Here is a 17,454-nt window from a genome sequence, read left to right as displayed (position 1 = left end):
ATATGTTCAATTTACTGTTATCTCACCTATCTTTTGTCTATTTCTTTTGTGTTGTTTCAAGGAAACTGGGATGATGAGTTCAAATCTTAAATTCGCACAAACCAAAAATCCCTCACAAAATTTTTGGTTTGTGTCATTCCCTTCATTTTGCTTTGATAATTTTGAAATGTTTTTGTTTAGATTTCTATCTTCTTAAACTTTTTTACTCTAAAGTTACTAATATTTTGGAAACAAAGTCACTTCAACTTGAACAAAATCAAAACTTTGCAATTTGATCATGTTCAAATGGGAATTTTGACAATTTTGAAACTTTTTTCTCAAAAGATTTTTTGAGTTGGAAGATTAGTTGAAGATTAGTTGTTTTGCAAACAATTTTGGTTTCATCAAAGCAGCATTTTTTGTTAAAAAATAACAAAACCAGTTCACTGAAAAATATGCATCTAGCACAATGGGACCGGGATCCTTGATTGCACACTGAAGGTGCTACTGCAATACAAATAAATAGAATAATAATGATAATCTGGAAACGTTCTTCTGTTTGGGACATAGTAGATGAAATAGGAGGAGCTGAAGAAACCTCCTCTGTTTGCACACCCTGTACAACAGTCAGAATCAGAACAAGATTTCTGCCATCAGCATGCTAGCCATTTTACCTGCTATTTAATCAGTTGCAAAATATCTCTAAGACTGATGCCTAAATGATGACTATGTGCTACCACTGTACCTACAAAGAAAATGAGTATTTGCATGGGAAAAATCAGATACCCAACATCTGCCTGCAAATGTGGGATACACAAGTCTATTGAGTATATGTATAAAATGAATGGGTATATTGTAGCTTTTTCCAAAATACAGTTGCTCATGCTGGCATGACCAAACTATTATACTGAACAAGTGAGTGATACCCATTGGATCAGATTCTCGACCAGTATAAATCAGCATAACTCCATGGACTATCTGGCCGGTTGTGTATCTCATAGAATAAACAAAACTAGACAAAAACTCTTATTCAGTCTGCTGTTTTGTCAAAATGTTGTCCTAAGATTTTGTCTGGTTTGGACAGAATTGTTTATGTGACCACTGAATTTGTGCGGCATCCTCAATAAATGGACTGTATTACAGCTATCCTGCAAGAAATCTATGATATTCACATTCAAGAAACGTGGCAAGCAATGAAATACAGAGGACTGAATAATATTTGATTTTATACCGTATAGCCACAGCATAAACAGGAACACTAAGTTGTTGTAAAAAGAAAAGGAGTACTTGTGGCACCTTAGAGACTAACCAATTTATTAGAGCATAAGCTTTCGTGAGCTACAGCTCACTTCCTCAGATGCATATCGTGGAAACTGCAGCAGGCTTTATATATACACAGAGAATATGAAACAATACCTCCTCCCACCCCACTGTCCTGTTGTAAATATTCTCCAACACGATCTGTTAAAGGGGGTAGATTCGGATGTGAAATGGTCAGTAGAACATTCCAGCATTCTGATGACTGTGCCAGCTGCACTCCCTGGACACCATAGTGAGAAAAGGAAAGATCGTGATGGAGGAAAGGTGGGGGGTGTGGAGGAGCAAATCTCTCTACGCCGGTGGTAAAAGCTAGAGGAGCTCCTTAGAAATCCCATGTTGAGAGAGGTCAGATGCAGGGGAGAGTTGAGTCCTAGAAATACAGATGGCTGAATGAAATATATATATATATATAAGGTGTCCTTGCAAAGGTAACCTACCAGTGTTTTGCTTCATTCTAGCTCCCAGCTGCTTTAATTTGCTTATTTGTGTGATCATTCAGGAGGGTGAGGGTTTATTTGCAAGAATGTTTCCAGAATGCAAAAGCTACCTTCCCCCCGCCCCCCAACTCTGGTCTTATCCTGAGCACTGCTCTGCTGCACCAGAATTTCTGGTCAGGCACAGTCTGACACAAACAATTTAGCTCTGAAATAAGAAAAACAAACGATTAGGGAGAAATGATGTTGTTTTGTGACGTGTGTATGCGGCAGCCCACGCCATGGATAGTGATTTCTCAATCACTTTAATGGAGAGAATAGGTCACTCTATCATGATAAACCCCTACTGGTGCAAGTTTAATTTTATTTTGTATACATGTAAGGATGTTAGCAGAATGCAGAAAGGAGAGCTAGAGGCTAATATTGTTAACATCCCAAACAATAATGTAATAGGGGTACTTATGTTGGCCATACGGGTATCATAGTTAGAATGCGTGTTTGAATACCACATCACTTAGAGTTATTATATATGAAGCTTCAAGGTTGCTCTCTGTAACATTTTCTTTAGTAAAGCTTTAGTGCTTTGTGAACTTTTCAGTGTGAAGGTAGGGCTGCTTTATTCCTATGAGGTTTATCAAGCTGTGAAGGAACAGCAGAAATTAACAGAGTTACTCCTTTCATACAACAGCAAGCAATTTCTTGTTTACAAACTATGCAGCATCTTATTAAGATGGTGTTCAAAAAAATGGCACATGCAAAAACTGATGGTCTTTCAGGCCACAAAGCCTGAAATTGAAATACAGCAATACTGGTGACAAATGGAGAGGACAAAGACTAAGATTTTAGCAGGTCAATGAGTTTGTCATGAAGTTAGTTATGTTTTCTGTGTAATGCTTTTTACCTTAAGAATAAAGTAAGCTTGCTTAAAAAGAACGGTGTGGTAACATGTAGCAATCCCTTGATCAGTCTCCAAAGAGAAATCAAGCAGGTGTCTTTAGGTAGACTGTCTTTGCTGGGAGTAACACACTGAAGGCAGGGAACTGTTCAGCCTGGACTCACCGGGGTCAAAAGGAAGTGTTAGGATATAGATATTCAGGCCTGTCTGTAAAGGCCTATACTCTAAGAATTTAGGTGTATTCTTATCACTTGGCTAGTGATAGAGGTATAAAAGAAAGAATCAAAACCACTGTCTGCCAGTGTAAGGGCCTTCTCTTACTGTGACAGTTTGTGGCCCTGTGCTTAGGCTCAGGCCTTTGGCTAAGCAGCAGAGGCAGCCATAAGCTGGGAAGCGAACGGTCACATCCTCACATTCCAAACTAGTCACATTGAAATAAGGTGCTATTGGGCTGTTAGGCACTATCAGGACAGGATTGTATTCCTATCACCTCCAGAGAAAGGGAAGTGCCTAGAAAATGTAAAAGGAAACTTAGTTTGATAGCATCCTGTCTGGCAAGAACTCACTTATCAATAGCTGGGATGTGAAATCCTCACTTCTGTATTGTTTTGTCATTATAGTTCCCACTTTGCTGTTGTTTGTCTGTATAATCTCTGTCTGGTTCTGTGATTGTTCCTGTCTGCTGTATAATTAATTTTGCTGGGTGTAAACTAATTGAGGTGGTGGGATATAATTGGTTACATAATCATGTTACAATATGTTAGGATTGGTTAGTTAAATTTCAGGAAAATGATTGGTTAAGGTATAGCTAAGCAGAACTCAAGTTTTACTATATAATCTGTAGTCAATGAGGAAGTGACGGGGTGTGGGTGGGCATGTGGGTGTGTGAGATGGGAACAGGGAATGGGGGTAAGAAAATTGGAATCATGTTTTGCTAAAGGGGGAAATGGGAACAGGGAATGGGAGTAAGGAAGTTGGAATCATGTTTGGCTAAGGGTAGGAATGGGAACAGGGACACAGGTGTAAGGCTCTGTGGTGTCAGAGCTGGGAAGGAGGATACTAAGGAAGGAAACTGGAATCATGCTTGCTGGAAGTTCACCCCAATAAACATCGAATTGTTTGCACCTTTGGACTTCGGGTATTGTTGCTCTCTGTTCATGCGAGAAAGACCAGGGAAGTAAGTGGGTGAAGGAATAAGCCCCTAACAGGGAGCGATACACATGACTCTGTCCAGGACAGGCCACACCTGCTGAGCTGATAGTCGAACATCTGGGTGCCCTAACTGGGCCATTGAGAGGAAATACAGGTGCAATTGCCCAGAACTGACACACATCCCTATTCAGAAGTGTACTTAATCATGTCCTGGTTTCTCCTAATTTTTGGGTGCCTTTGGCAAAAATAAAGAGACTTTTGTTCTTTGTAGTCTGGGAACTCCACCTTCCATTCTCAAAGCACCTGAAATCCTGCTATCAGAATGGACTGCAACTTTCTCACCAGCAATTTGTTGTGGACACCAGAATGGTTCTAACATATTTCAAGGTTTCTTTCTAGAGTAGTTAGGTTACCTATGATAGGTAACCTTATCTCTTGGTTACTGCACCCAAGAGGTGGTGATGGTGTCTGAAAAAGGTAATTTGCTACAGAGGTTAAGTTATGTGATTCAAGTGAGTACCTGATGATCTGGGCTGTGTCAAGAACATCCTATAAGTCTAACTGTGGACTATTTTTCTTTGCCAACCCATCCCTAACTGTATCACTTATCAATTGTATAAATGTATAGATTATGTTTTGTACAGATGTCATTATCTAAACTAGGGTCTATCTGTTTTTAGGTCTTAGAGATATTTGGCTGAGTTCATCTTACATGATTCTAACTGACTCACTGGAGTCACACCAAGAATGAATATGACTCAGTGTTTTTCACTACATTAATACTTTTTTAAACAAGCAAGCAGACTATGTTGCTGTTGACTATTAAATTGGATGAAACATCCTATGCATATAACATGACTCTTTCTTTTGGGATGCTTGAAAATAGCAGTTGCTTATATGAGTGTCAACGAGTAAGCATAAGATTTCTTCCTCTTCCTGGTTGGAAAACAATAACTTCCCCCCATTAATATTACTTTGCCACAGAAGATAATGATGCTGTTTTAGAGACTCTGAGAATCTGCTGTTTCTCTTTGGTATGTAGCTTACTCCATGTCCTGCTCTGGGCTGGCACACACTTTACCTGATTAACAAAGAGAGATCTCACTAATACAAATTTTATTATGAATGACCAACACCTCTGTGCTGTCTGTCTCATGTTCTATTTTATCAATTCCCATAGGAGCTCAATGTGAAGATTTTGGCAAGATTAGCAAATATACCATAAGTTGTAATACCACCGATCATCCTCTTTAACGCTGTCCTTGAATATGTATTACAAATGAGTTGTATAAATGTAATGTACACACAAATGAATGTGGTACCAATTATTTAGATTGTAAGCACTAAAAATTAAAAGCTGGCTCTTACTATGTATTTGAACCCCGACCACAATGATGTTCTGATCTCCACTGGGGTCTAGAGGCACTACAGTAATAAAATAATAAATACAAATAATTAATAATAAATTGTACTAGTGCCTAATGAATGCATTTTCATTTCTAAATTTAAAAAAAAAAATGAGTGACCCAATGAAAAATAAGGTAGGGCAAGTTCATATTTCCATATGATTCTCTTTTCTTTTTACCTGAATAGACATCCTCTCCTTCAGGCAGTGCGAAGACATTTTCCCGCATCCCCTGGTTTACCCTGTCTTTACTTCCCAGTTCATTTCCACTTAAAAAAGAGGGGCACACACAAAGAAATGAAAAAGTTTGTTTGTCTTTGGATGAGCATCAGAAGTGAAATTCACCAGGTCTGTTTACTTATTTTGTGCCTAATATAGATATATTTTTATCTGACTTACATCTGCTAACCAAGCATACTAGCTGGCATGATATTTCAAGAGCAAGTGTAAATCTTGTGATGCACAGCATTAAATTTATTATGTCAGTTATTCTATTAAATATAAATAATCTTTATCTTATTAGTGAGTTTCCAATAGCATTTTGTCAGTCCTGCTAAATGACAAATCATAATCTGTGTTTTAGGAAAAATAAATAAATTGCAGCATCATAAATAGGGCTCTGAGTTATTTATTACAAATATTGTCCTAGAATAAATATCCTTTAAACCTGGGAAAAGTGAAAGAAAAAGTAAATGATCATGCTTAAAAATAATCATGCCAGTTTAATAAATGTTACCGTTCAAAAACAGGATAAAATAAGCCCTTCAAGTGCTTTCCGAAATTCTGCACAGAGCAATATTTGGACTATATTTCATTTATAAGCACATACAGTCATGAAGTGTCTCATTTTGCATGTCAACTGCTACTTTTCTACCCACACTTCATTACTTTCGCCATATAATGTCACTTTTATGATTTTGCTCAACGCAATAGCTATGGTCTGAAGATAACGGAAAATTGTGGTTTCTACCTCTGCTAATTATACTTTTGGCTTTGAAAACAGATAGTGATGTTTTACTATAATGTTCAATTCAATAATTTTTATATTGAAAATATCTAAGCCACACACACATATATATACGCACACAATATTTATTTATACATGGCCACACACACAGTGTATGCACAATATTTATTTATATACTTAACTTCTTCTTTAAGCCAAGGGAGATGATCATTTTCAAACTGCATTAGTCTCATTTATCTCTATGATGTCTTTAATGTAATAAGATGTTGCAGCAACATTACTGTCTCCTGCAGGCCTGTATCAGCCTTTAGCTACTCAGGCGCATTATTAGATTGTCAACATAATTCAGACAGCTCATAAAAAGAGAGCCAAACCACTGGCTCCAGCCCTTTGTAAATGTATTTGCTTGTTGTAATAGCTTTAAATTTATTGAGTGTTCTGAGGTTTTTTTGTATACGGAGGCTACTTGGAGAATGATGTTTGTAGCTGCTACAAATAATAATAAAAAAGAACTTAACCCTAATGCTTGTTATAGGTGCATGTTATATATTTTGTGTATCATCTAATAGTAAATGAAGGAGGGAAAAAAAGCGGCAAAATATTCTGAACAATTGTTTGATTAAGAAACATTCCCACTGATCAAAAGAAGATAGTGAACATAAGCCTAATCTGATGTAGCACAGAATAGCTTAATTTGATCGCATTTGACCTACTCTTATTTACCCCACCTGTAACTGTATGTTATTGTCTTCCAAATTTTAAAGGAACATGTCCTAAACTATGTTACTCAACTAAGAAAAGGATGTATTTTAGCTATTCCTGGAGAAACCCTGGACCCACTGAATGCCACAGGAATTTTGACATTGGTTTCAGTAGGGTGAGGATTTCACCCCTTTTTCTTTTCTGATTAAGTGTTAAAACAAAAACAACATTAAAAAAATCAAGCCAGATTTTGGCTTTGAATCGAGTTCAAGAAGGCAGACTTTTAGCAAACTCAAAATTGATAGATAAGATACCATGGAAAGCAAGTCTAAGGGAAAAAAAGAGTTCAGAGTTGGCACTTTTTTAAAGACACACATTATTAAGGGCACAAGAGAAAACTATCCTACATACAAAAAAGATAGGAAGTATAGTACGAGACCACCCTGGCTTAACCAGGAGATCTTCAATGACCGAAACTTAAAAAAAAGTCATACAAAAAGTAGAAACTCGGTGAAATTACAAAGGATTAATATATTAAAAAAAACAAAAACAAAAAACCACAAGCATGTAGGGACAAAACTAGAAAGGCAAAGGAACAAAACAAGAATAAACTAGCTAGGGACATAAAGTGTAGCAAGAAAACATTTTACAAATACATTAGAAGCAAGAGGAAAAGCAAGGACAGGGTAAGCCCTCAATGAGGAGGGAAAGACAATAAAAGAAAATATAGCAATGGCCAAAGTCTTAAATGTCTCATTTGTTTCAGTTTTCTCCCAAAAGGTTAGCAATGATTGGATGACTAACATAGTGAACATCAGCATAAATGCGGTAGGATCTGAGGGTAAAATAGAAAATGAACAAGTTAAAAAATGACAAGCTAGGCTATTGCTTAGAGCTCTCCTGTTGGTTTAATTACTCCAGCCTGTGCAATGCCTCTCCCATTGACATAGCACTGTCCACACCAGTGCTTAAATTGGCATAAGTTACATCAAGCGGGGGGATTAATTCATACCCAAGCGACATAACTTATGTTGACTCAAGTTGTAGTATAGCCATAGCCTTAGATGGTTTCAGGTTGGCAGGGATGAAATACATCCTAGAATACTTAAGGAACTGGTAGAGCCATTAGAAATTATATTTGAGAACTTGTGGAGGAGGGAAGAGATCCTAGAGAAATGGAAAAGGGCAAATATAGTACCTAGCATTAAAAAAAAAAAGGAATAAGAACTCCTCAGGAAATTATAGACCAGTCAGTTTAACTTCAGTACCAGAAAGATACTGGAGCAAATAATCATTTTGTAAGAATCTAGAAGATGGGGGATAAGTAACAGACAACATGGATTTGTCAAGAACAAGTCACGTCAAATGAAGCTAATAGCCTTCTTTGACAGCATAAGAAGCTTTATGGATGGGGGGACACAATCGATGTGCTATATCTCTACATTAGTAAGGCTTTTGATACTGTCTCACATGACCTTCTCATAAGCAAATTGGGACAATATAGCCTTGATCAGTGGGTCTCAACCAGGAGTATGTGTACCCCTTGGGGTGAACAGAGGTCTTCCAGGGGGTACATCAACTCATGTAGATATTTGCCTAGTTTTACAACAAGCTACATAAAAAGCACTAGTGGGGGTTGGGAAGCAGTGATGCCTTGGGGAAGGCATGGAGTGTGGGTGTAGCCCGGGGGGGGGGGGGGGCGAGAATACCCTCGAGCACAATAGAAAGTTGGCACCTATGGGTGGAGCCCTTAACTGCAGCAGGAAAAACTTCTGGCAGTGGGACACTACACTGCAAAAAAATAGCAGTGTAGTTGTCAGAGGCACTGCCTGGGTGTGTAGAGAGCTGTGTAGGGTATTCAACCCTAAGATTTTTGCATGTCTGTACTGTATGCACCTCAGCCGTGCCTCACCAGCTACACTGCTAATTATACTCATGCTAGCAGGGTTTGCAGTGTCTGTGCTCTACACACTGCCACAAGTATGGACAGATTTCAAGTTGTACTCATCAATTCCTTCTACGTAACAAAGGTAAAGAAAGAAATCACCAGACGCCAAAGGCAACAAAGGGCATGGAAACAGGAATTATATATATATGTAAAACTTAAAAATAAAGACCTACCTCAGGATGGACTAGACCACATTGTAGATCTCATCCAAGTTGTGATAAATAGAGCTACCTTCTGCAATATCTGTAGGATACTGTATTGTATTACGTGTATGAATGGTTTACATATCGTTGTGTCCATGGATTGTATGCCCGCCATGAGGGAGGGTTACCACAGTTCCTTCAGGAAGTGAAAACAGTAGGAGATTATTGGTTATAACACCTCCAGAGAGGTACTACCACCTTCCGAGGCTCTCATATTCTGGTTCAAACTGGATTCTACAGAGCCAACAGACAAAGAAAGACTTTGGGATAAATATCCCGAGCTTAAACTGATTCAGGGCCTCCCTTCTGGTTCCTGATTGAAAAACAGATATGAACTTGGAAAAAGTAATTTGTGGCATTTGACACCTACCAGAGCTCAATCTTGGAGTTTGGGGTTACCTTTGGTAAATGTGTTAGCATGTGGGTAGGTTCTTTCATTGTTTTTAATCTGCTTTTCTTTGTAATGTTTTTAGTTTAAGAATAAATGTGCTTGCTTAGAAAAAGCCATGTAGTAACCTGTAACTGCTGGTAATACACTGGTCATAGCCCTTGGAGAGAAAAGAAAGTACATGTGCTGGTCTTTTAGGAGGATGATCTTGCCAGGGATATTTCAGTGTAGATCAGGGGATTGTGGAGCCTCAAAACCTCCAGTGAGAAGGGAGTGAGATGCAGCTCTCCACCAGGAGAGGTGATGGATGGGCGCTGGAAACCTTTAAGTGAGCGACCTTAAGGGAACAGTAAGGGGGACATACAGGTACAATTGTCTCAAAACTGTGACATGTCAATATCATTTTTGTTTTGCAGAAAAGGTCTTTCCCCTCCCCAAAGTGACCTCAACTCCTGAAAAGAGTCCTAGTAAAACTACTGAAGTATAAAATGAAAAGAGCTAGACATAGGCAACAGAAGGAAAGTCTTCCTCTGGTTAGTATCTTTGAATCAGCCCAATGCAGAAAACTCCACTCATTTTCAAACAGCTCATTCATATTAATTTGCTATACACATGTACATACACTATTTTTTCATACACCTCTATCACAATGTTGATAAAGCACAACATATTTATTGTCAGTTTTGTTAATCAATACAATTTATGGGATTGGATGAGTTTTTGAAAGTGAGTGAGTACTTTAGAGATGGATTAATAATGTGGATGTATTATATATTTCTTACAGATGCATACAAATTATTCACCAATCTCTGAAATACTCATTCACCTTCAAAAACTCATCTAGTTCCAAAAACTAGGGGTGAGTTGCTCAATCATAGGACATAATTGAGTAGATACTCAAAATCCATCTAGCTTCAGCATCTGGAACTGAAGTGTGTGGGGCTAGTTTCAACAGAAGATGAATGTACACAGAATCTTAAAAACAGCAAGCAGGAGTTAAGTACAACTGGCTAAAACAAAGCAGAATCCCATTTCAAGAGTTGGAGTCTTTTTTTCTGTTGATGTGTTTCCCTGGATCTTCCGAATACTGTCATGTAATCCAGAACTTCTGATTCCTGCTACAATAGTGGAGTGTGTCAAGATGCTCTACCAATGGGGTGAGGAACAGGTGAACACATCAAGAATTTTATCTGAATATATTTTCAAAGAAAAATTGAATGGTTTAACTGAGTTTGTGCCCCTTCAGGTTCATTTTTGCATGCATTCTAGCAAACAGGTTCATTGGAAAGGAAAATGGGAAACGTATATTTTAAATGAACATTAAATAATCATTCATCCAGCATGACCTATGCTATTTAGTTGTGGCTTTATCTCCCACGAATGATGCAGCCATCCTAAACTCATGGTGACAAAACTTTCACACTAATACTCTTTCTCTCTCTCAAATAGTGACAAAAGTGTATGTTTACCCCAGCTATCAGAGAAATAAAAACATCTGGAGTTATTATTAATTCAAAAAGGCCCAGATTTAGCAAGATATTTAATCACATGGGTAGTCCTGTTGACTTGATGGGACTACTCACATGCTTAAAGTTGGACACAAGCTTAAATATTTGGCTGACTCAGGGCCTATTTGAGAAGATTCCATTAACCTGGTCCTTAGCTCACTGGGTAGAGGTCTATATTCTCAAAGCTGAACAAGAGGAGTTTTCTTTCTGATGGAGAATATGTGGAGACTTAGCTGGTCAGTGTGGAGTCTATCATATGTCACCCACCATAAGGCATGGGTTTGTGTGTGTGCATGTGTGGTTGTTGTTGTTGTTTTCAAAGAGTATATTAAGAATTCCTGGATTTTTTTTTTTTTAAAGAAGCCTTCTGGAAGGCTAGATCCCCAGCTTTTAGAAACTGACATACCTCCACTGAAGTCCAAGTTGTTATGTTGATTTACAACAGCTGTGGATCAGACCCTTGAATTTTTCCTGCATTTTACTAATGACATTTTTCTATGAAGCAGTCTTCTAATGCTGTAGTCATGACTACAAGTGAGTGATTAATTCCCAGCAAATAATATTCTTGATTAATTCAGCCTTTTTCCACTGCTGAAGTGTTCATAGGCAGATAGTGAATTCCCTCAGTATATTAATTATTCAACTGTTTTCAGTTTTTCAGTTAGCACTGTTGTACTTACATGGTTGTCTTTCCTGGGTTAACAGCAACAAAACAGATTGATCATTTTGGCCATTTTAGGTGCCAAACCTGCAATTAGAGCTAAGCAGATCAAATTGCTTTACAGTGTGAGACTTTGGGGGCAGAGACCATTTCTTTTAAATTTCTGTAAAGTATCATGCAAACATATGGTGCTATGATAAATAAGATTTATGGGACAGACAACAAGAAGAAGGTAATATCTTTCAATGGATCCATTTCTGTTGGTGGAAAGTCAAGCTCTCCTCTGTGCAGTTCAAAAGATTGGCTCTTCCACCATCGGAAGTGGGTCCATTAAAACAGTGGCTCTCAACCTATCCAGACTACTGTACCCCTTTCCAGAGTCTGATTTGTCTTGCATACACCAAGTTTCACCTCACTTAAAAACTACTTATTTACAAAATCATACATAAAAATACAAAAGTGTTACAGCACACTTTATTACTGGAAAAGTGCTTACTGTCTCATTTTTACCATGTAATTATAAAATACAATATTTATATTCCAATTGATTTACTTACATTTCAGTGTATAGTATATAAAGCTGTATAAACAAGTCATTGTCTATATGAAATTATCGTTTGTGGTGACTTTGCTAGAGCTTTTAATGTAGCCTGTTGTAAAACTAGGCAAATATCTAGATGAGTTAATGTACCCCCTGGAAGACTTCGGTGTATGCGTACCCCTGGTTGAGAACCACAGCATTAAAAGATATTAGCTCACGCAATTCTCTCTATCATATCCTAGGATAAGGATGGTTACAACAACACTGCAAACAAATAGACAATTACTTTTTCTCTAAAAAGCTTGTGGTATAGTGGATTATCATCCTATCAATTTTATGAGAAACTATGATCCTGCATAGAGCAACTCACTTTGTTTCTTTTGATTCTGTTACGTCATCTGACATTTATCCATGACTTTGGCTGCTCAGGTTAATGTAAGCATATAAAAGTTCCATTGTGGTCAACTTTTGCATCTGCCTGAATCCATGGTGATTTTTGTCTTGAAAGTATTTTAGTAAAAGGTAAAAAGCATGTGTACTGAGGACAATTATGATTCATACATTTTACATTATCACCAAAACAAGAAACACCATCAGTGTTAACAATAATAAGCTTCTTTCAAGGGCCAATAGCAGCAGAACAACTTGAACATCTCTTCCTCTCAATAGCAGATATTTTAGCAAGACATTATATTTATCTGGGAATAGCATGAACCAAGAAAATAATACTAGGAAAAAGAGGCAAAACCTATTAGGTAACACGATTTTATGTATTGCTCCCACTAAAAGCAATACAATGTTTATAGGATGTTAATTCAAACTTGAATGTTTACTTCATTAAATACAATTATCCAGATTCAATAGCATGACAGAGAAAACACTGGCCAATGCCATTTTCCCATCAGAGTGATATGGGTCTGAATTCAACAGTTTGGACTTGTGGGGCAACAGTAAACTAGTATGTGCCCTTGAAAAAAAACCTGGATTTTGGTTCATATGCCATGGAGTACTACATGGAATGTGCACAAAGTAATATAGGGTAAGGGCAGGGAAAATTGCAATGCTGCCCAGTATTGGTACTTTCATGGGCTGGCATTTCTGGCACTCGGTGAGGAAAATGTCTATCAGCTCACTGTCTTTGGCTGCTTAGTAGTTTAAAGAAAAGGAGGACTTGTGGCACCTTAGAGACTAACCAATTTATTAGAGCATAAGCTTTCGTGAGCTACAGCTCACTTCTTCAGATGCATATCGTGGAAACTGCAGCAGGCTTTATATATACACAGAAAGTGTATACAGTAGTTTAAGTGATGCGGTTTTACCAGAGGGGCACTTCCATCAAACAAAAGTTGAAGCTTCCCACTCTTTATGAAACTGCATTGATGTAGTGCCAATAATTCCAAGCTATAATTGTTTTCATGTCACTGGTGCAATTAAGATGAGTGTCCTGACTTTCAGCCAGAAAATTGTTCCTTTATCAGTAGCAGATAGGAGAGGTACTGGGAGTATTGTGGGTAAAACTGAAAAGGGTGAAAACAGTCTATTCATTACATATAATCATATTTTACCATTTAGGACCTGATGGCAGAGATGGAATGCAGTCTGAAGAGAGAATAGGTGAGAATAATACAGACACATAACTTCATATCAGAGATGGAAGTCTGCTTGATTAAAGATTTTTGTCGATAATGCAGACTTATTGCAGGAAGAGGTGCCATGTGACAGTGCCTAGGATGTTGCCAGTTGGTGAGATTTTTAAAATATCATTTCTAAATAAAAGTTTGACCTTCACATTTCTGCAGTGCGAAGCAAACTTCAAAGCACATACCACAGAAAGACCGGACTCCTGCGGGAGATGTCAAAGCCTTCTCATGAAGTCTTTAAAACTTTCCATGAGAAATAAGGCACACATTCTTCACACTGTGGATGAACAGATATTGAAACAAACCACCCAGGAAAATAGTGGATTCTCTGTTTCTGGAGTCTTCACATCAAGACTAGATGGAAGATCTGCTTTAGCCAAACATGGGTTATAGGGCTCAATATAGGAGTAACTGGGTGAAATTTTTTCTTCTGCCTGTTTTATACAGGCAGTTAGATTAAATGGTCTAACAGTCCCTAATAGACTTAAACTCTAAGAATTTATGAAAGAGAAAATTCACAATGCTGTGTGTCAGGTTTTTTTTTACTTAAGGAGACAATGAGATTTTTCTTGCTATCTTCCCCTGCTTGCATCAGCACTGCTCTCAGGCTTGTGTCAGATGCCTTGGTGCACAGACCAAACCATGGGATCCTTGTAATCCAATGCACCACTATGCCCGTTGCCATTTGGCACCAAGAGTTCCCTGGTGGTCCAGCTAGGGCACCCACTTCTAGCTCCCCAGGCATCGCCTCTCTTGAGCACAGAACCACATCTCAGTTCCTCCTGACTGGAGTTTTTCCAGACTGACAGTTCCATGCTTACACTGCGTGTTCCCCAGCAAGTCAGACTGTCTAAGCAGGCCTGTGTCTACACTTTGCTTTCACTCCAGAGGCTTTCAACAGCATAACTGCCCACAGTTAAGTTACCATGCAACTCTTTAATTCCCTTAAGAATAAATGGGGCTTGGAAAAACAATCAAAGAACCTAGAGGCATGCTAACACCCTCATGTCCAAAAAGGACTCTGGGAGGTAATCCTTCAAACCCCACAAGGCTATTTCTGTGGTTACCATATTCATGACAGCTGTTAGCTCAGAACAAGTATTCCCAGGAATCTGAGAGTCACTCCTTTATACAGTTTGGGTGTTTGATGCCGGGACTCTGGGGATGAGTAATCATTAGACAATCTCCCTCTCCTTAGGGCATGGATTTAAAGGGCTGGTTTTTTGCGTAAACTGGAGGCTGGGGGTGGGATATTTGCATTCAAATAGTTATTTCTCGGAAAATCCACTTCATGCCTATTGTCCAAAAAGATGATTCTTGGCTTCCACATTGATCCAAGGACTATATTCAACGTCCAGGGCCACAATCACTGTTCCCTCTAAGCTGTGCGCCTGTGCGAGCACACACAGATTCTAAACCCCGCACACATGGCGAAACACCACGTGCACAAAAATTTGCACAGAAGCACAACAGTTTGCACAGAAGAAATTTTTGCACACACAGCCTTTCAAAAATTAGAGGGAACATTGGCCACAGTGATACATAACATTTCCATTTAATACAATGGACTCCAAAGATACTTAAACTTAATTCAATTAGATATTCCAAAGATATTGCAGGGACTTGGCATATCTGTCACAATACTATCAAAAGCCAAGAAAAATTAGAATAGCTGTTAGCTAATGATGGGCGGCAATAGAATTAAAGACTATTGATGGCCTGAATAGCAAAAAAATTAGCAAGAGATGAGTCTGAATGAGAAGTCTACTTCTGAACATTCCCAAATGTCGAAGAAGTGTAGCTCTGGGTTCATACATGAACTGCACAACTTGGACTCTTTAATTTGAAGGCCTACTTCCAAATGCAGTTATAGTAGACATTTGGGCAACCTTTGAATTGAATATATTTGCTACAGTAGAAATAAGGAAATGTCCGCAAATGACATTGCAATAGCTAGAGAGTCCTGCCAACTAATACATCCATTATGGGCAACCAATAAGAGGCAAGGACTGAGGATATGTCTACACTGTGATTAAAAGACTTTCAGCTGACCCAAGCACATAAGATTCAGGCTGGGCGGGCTAACAATAGCAGTGTAGACATTCAGGCTTCAGCTGGACCCCTGGCTCTGAGATCCGCCCCACTCTCAGGGTTAGGGTGGCCACTGACACATCCCCAGAATGCAGGACATCCCCGTCCCCACAGGTGTGACCCTTGCTCCTCCTAGCATGACCCTCCCTGCATCAGCCTGTTCCTGCCTATGTCACTCTGCATGGAGGCACTGCTCCCCATTCTGGCCCCCAGCATCTTTCTGCATCCACAGTCTCCTCTGACTATCTCCTCTCAATTTCACTGGACAAAACCAAGTTGGGTGCTAAGTCACTACCAGACAGGGACATTGCTGCACAAATCTAGGACTGTCCAGCTTTAAATCAGATGAATGGCCTTCCTGCTTAGGGTCTCAGAGCCTGAGCCCAAACATCCACACTACTATTTTATAGCCTTGTAGTCTAAGTCTCATGAGCCCACGTCAACCACACCTAGGCCACAGGTCTTTTATCGCAGTGTAGCCATAAGCTTACTGTTGACTGTTACTGCTTATGGAGCTTAAATTTATTTCTAGCATCCATTTTCAGTCTACTGGGATGTGTGTGCAAAAGAAGCATTATGTTTACAGCGTAGAAAACCTGTTGTTTTTTTTTTAAACCAGTTAGCAGTCTGAGATTTCCTGACTGGGTAAAGGCAGCTATAAAAGAGGTTTTTCGCTTAAAAAATGGAGCCACAAGATCATGGCTGCAGTGTAGTATATTTCGAAGGCTGGACTGTATTTGTGTGGTATCCATTCACTGATTGCCCACATATGTGGACTAATATCTCAGCACTGATAGGCCAAACCACTTTGTTCTGTCCTCTTGTCTTGTTGCTCATTTCTGCAGCTTGAAATCATGCTATTTCCTAGTAGACTCAGAGTATGTGATTGAATCCCTGTCTGAGAATTGTGAAATGACTGTAAGGGCTTGTCTACACTGGCAACGTTAAAGCGCTCTAAAAAGCCCACCTCCATGAGGGGTGTAGCTCCCAGCGCCTCCCAGCACTGTGTACACTGGCTACACGGTGCTTTACAGCGCTGAAACTTGCTGCACTCAAGGGGGTGTTTTTTCACACCCCTGAATGAGAAAGTTGCAGCGCTGTAAAGTGCCAGTGTAGACAATAGAGCCTTAGCTGCTACAGGAACAGATTTTGTTTAAATATAGGGTTACATTTCAAATTAGGAGACTGGTTTTAGTTTAATTTTACAAGGCATCATCACAGTTGCACATGGGTGCATAGATATCACAGTGATGTACACTTTATAAAGATGTACCACCACATAGGTATCGGGAGTAGTTAGTAGCAGTAGTTAGTAGTTATTTTAATTGTAGAAACAGTATGTGTGAGGGGAAGAGAGAGAGAGAGAGAGACTCTTAGGAAATCAACACAAACACTACTGCTAGGCAGGTTTTCACACCATAGAAACACCAGAACACTTTGACTCTTTTATTGGCAGCTCCTGCAGAGAAACCTGGGAATGAACAGACAGAGATCAAGTTACTCTGTCAAAAAAACTTGTTTCTATAGATCAGGGTTTGAGAGGTTGGGAGGCAGCGTGGGGATATTCGTAGACTCTGGAATGTGCTGCAGGTAGACAGTGAAACACTTTCCAGCCCCATT

Source organism: Lepidochelys kempii, chromosome 2 (genome assembly GCF_965140265.1).
Source record: "Lepidochelys kempii isolate rLepKem1 chromosome 2, rLepKem1.hap2, whole genome shotgun sequence".
Taxonomy (NCBI): domain Eukaryota; kingdom Metazoa; phylum Chordata; order Testudines; family Cheloniidae; genus Lepidochelys; species Lepidochelys kempii.
This window is presented reverse-complemented; position numbering follows the sequence as displayed.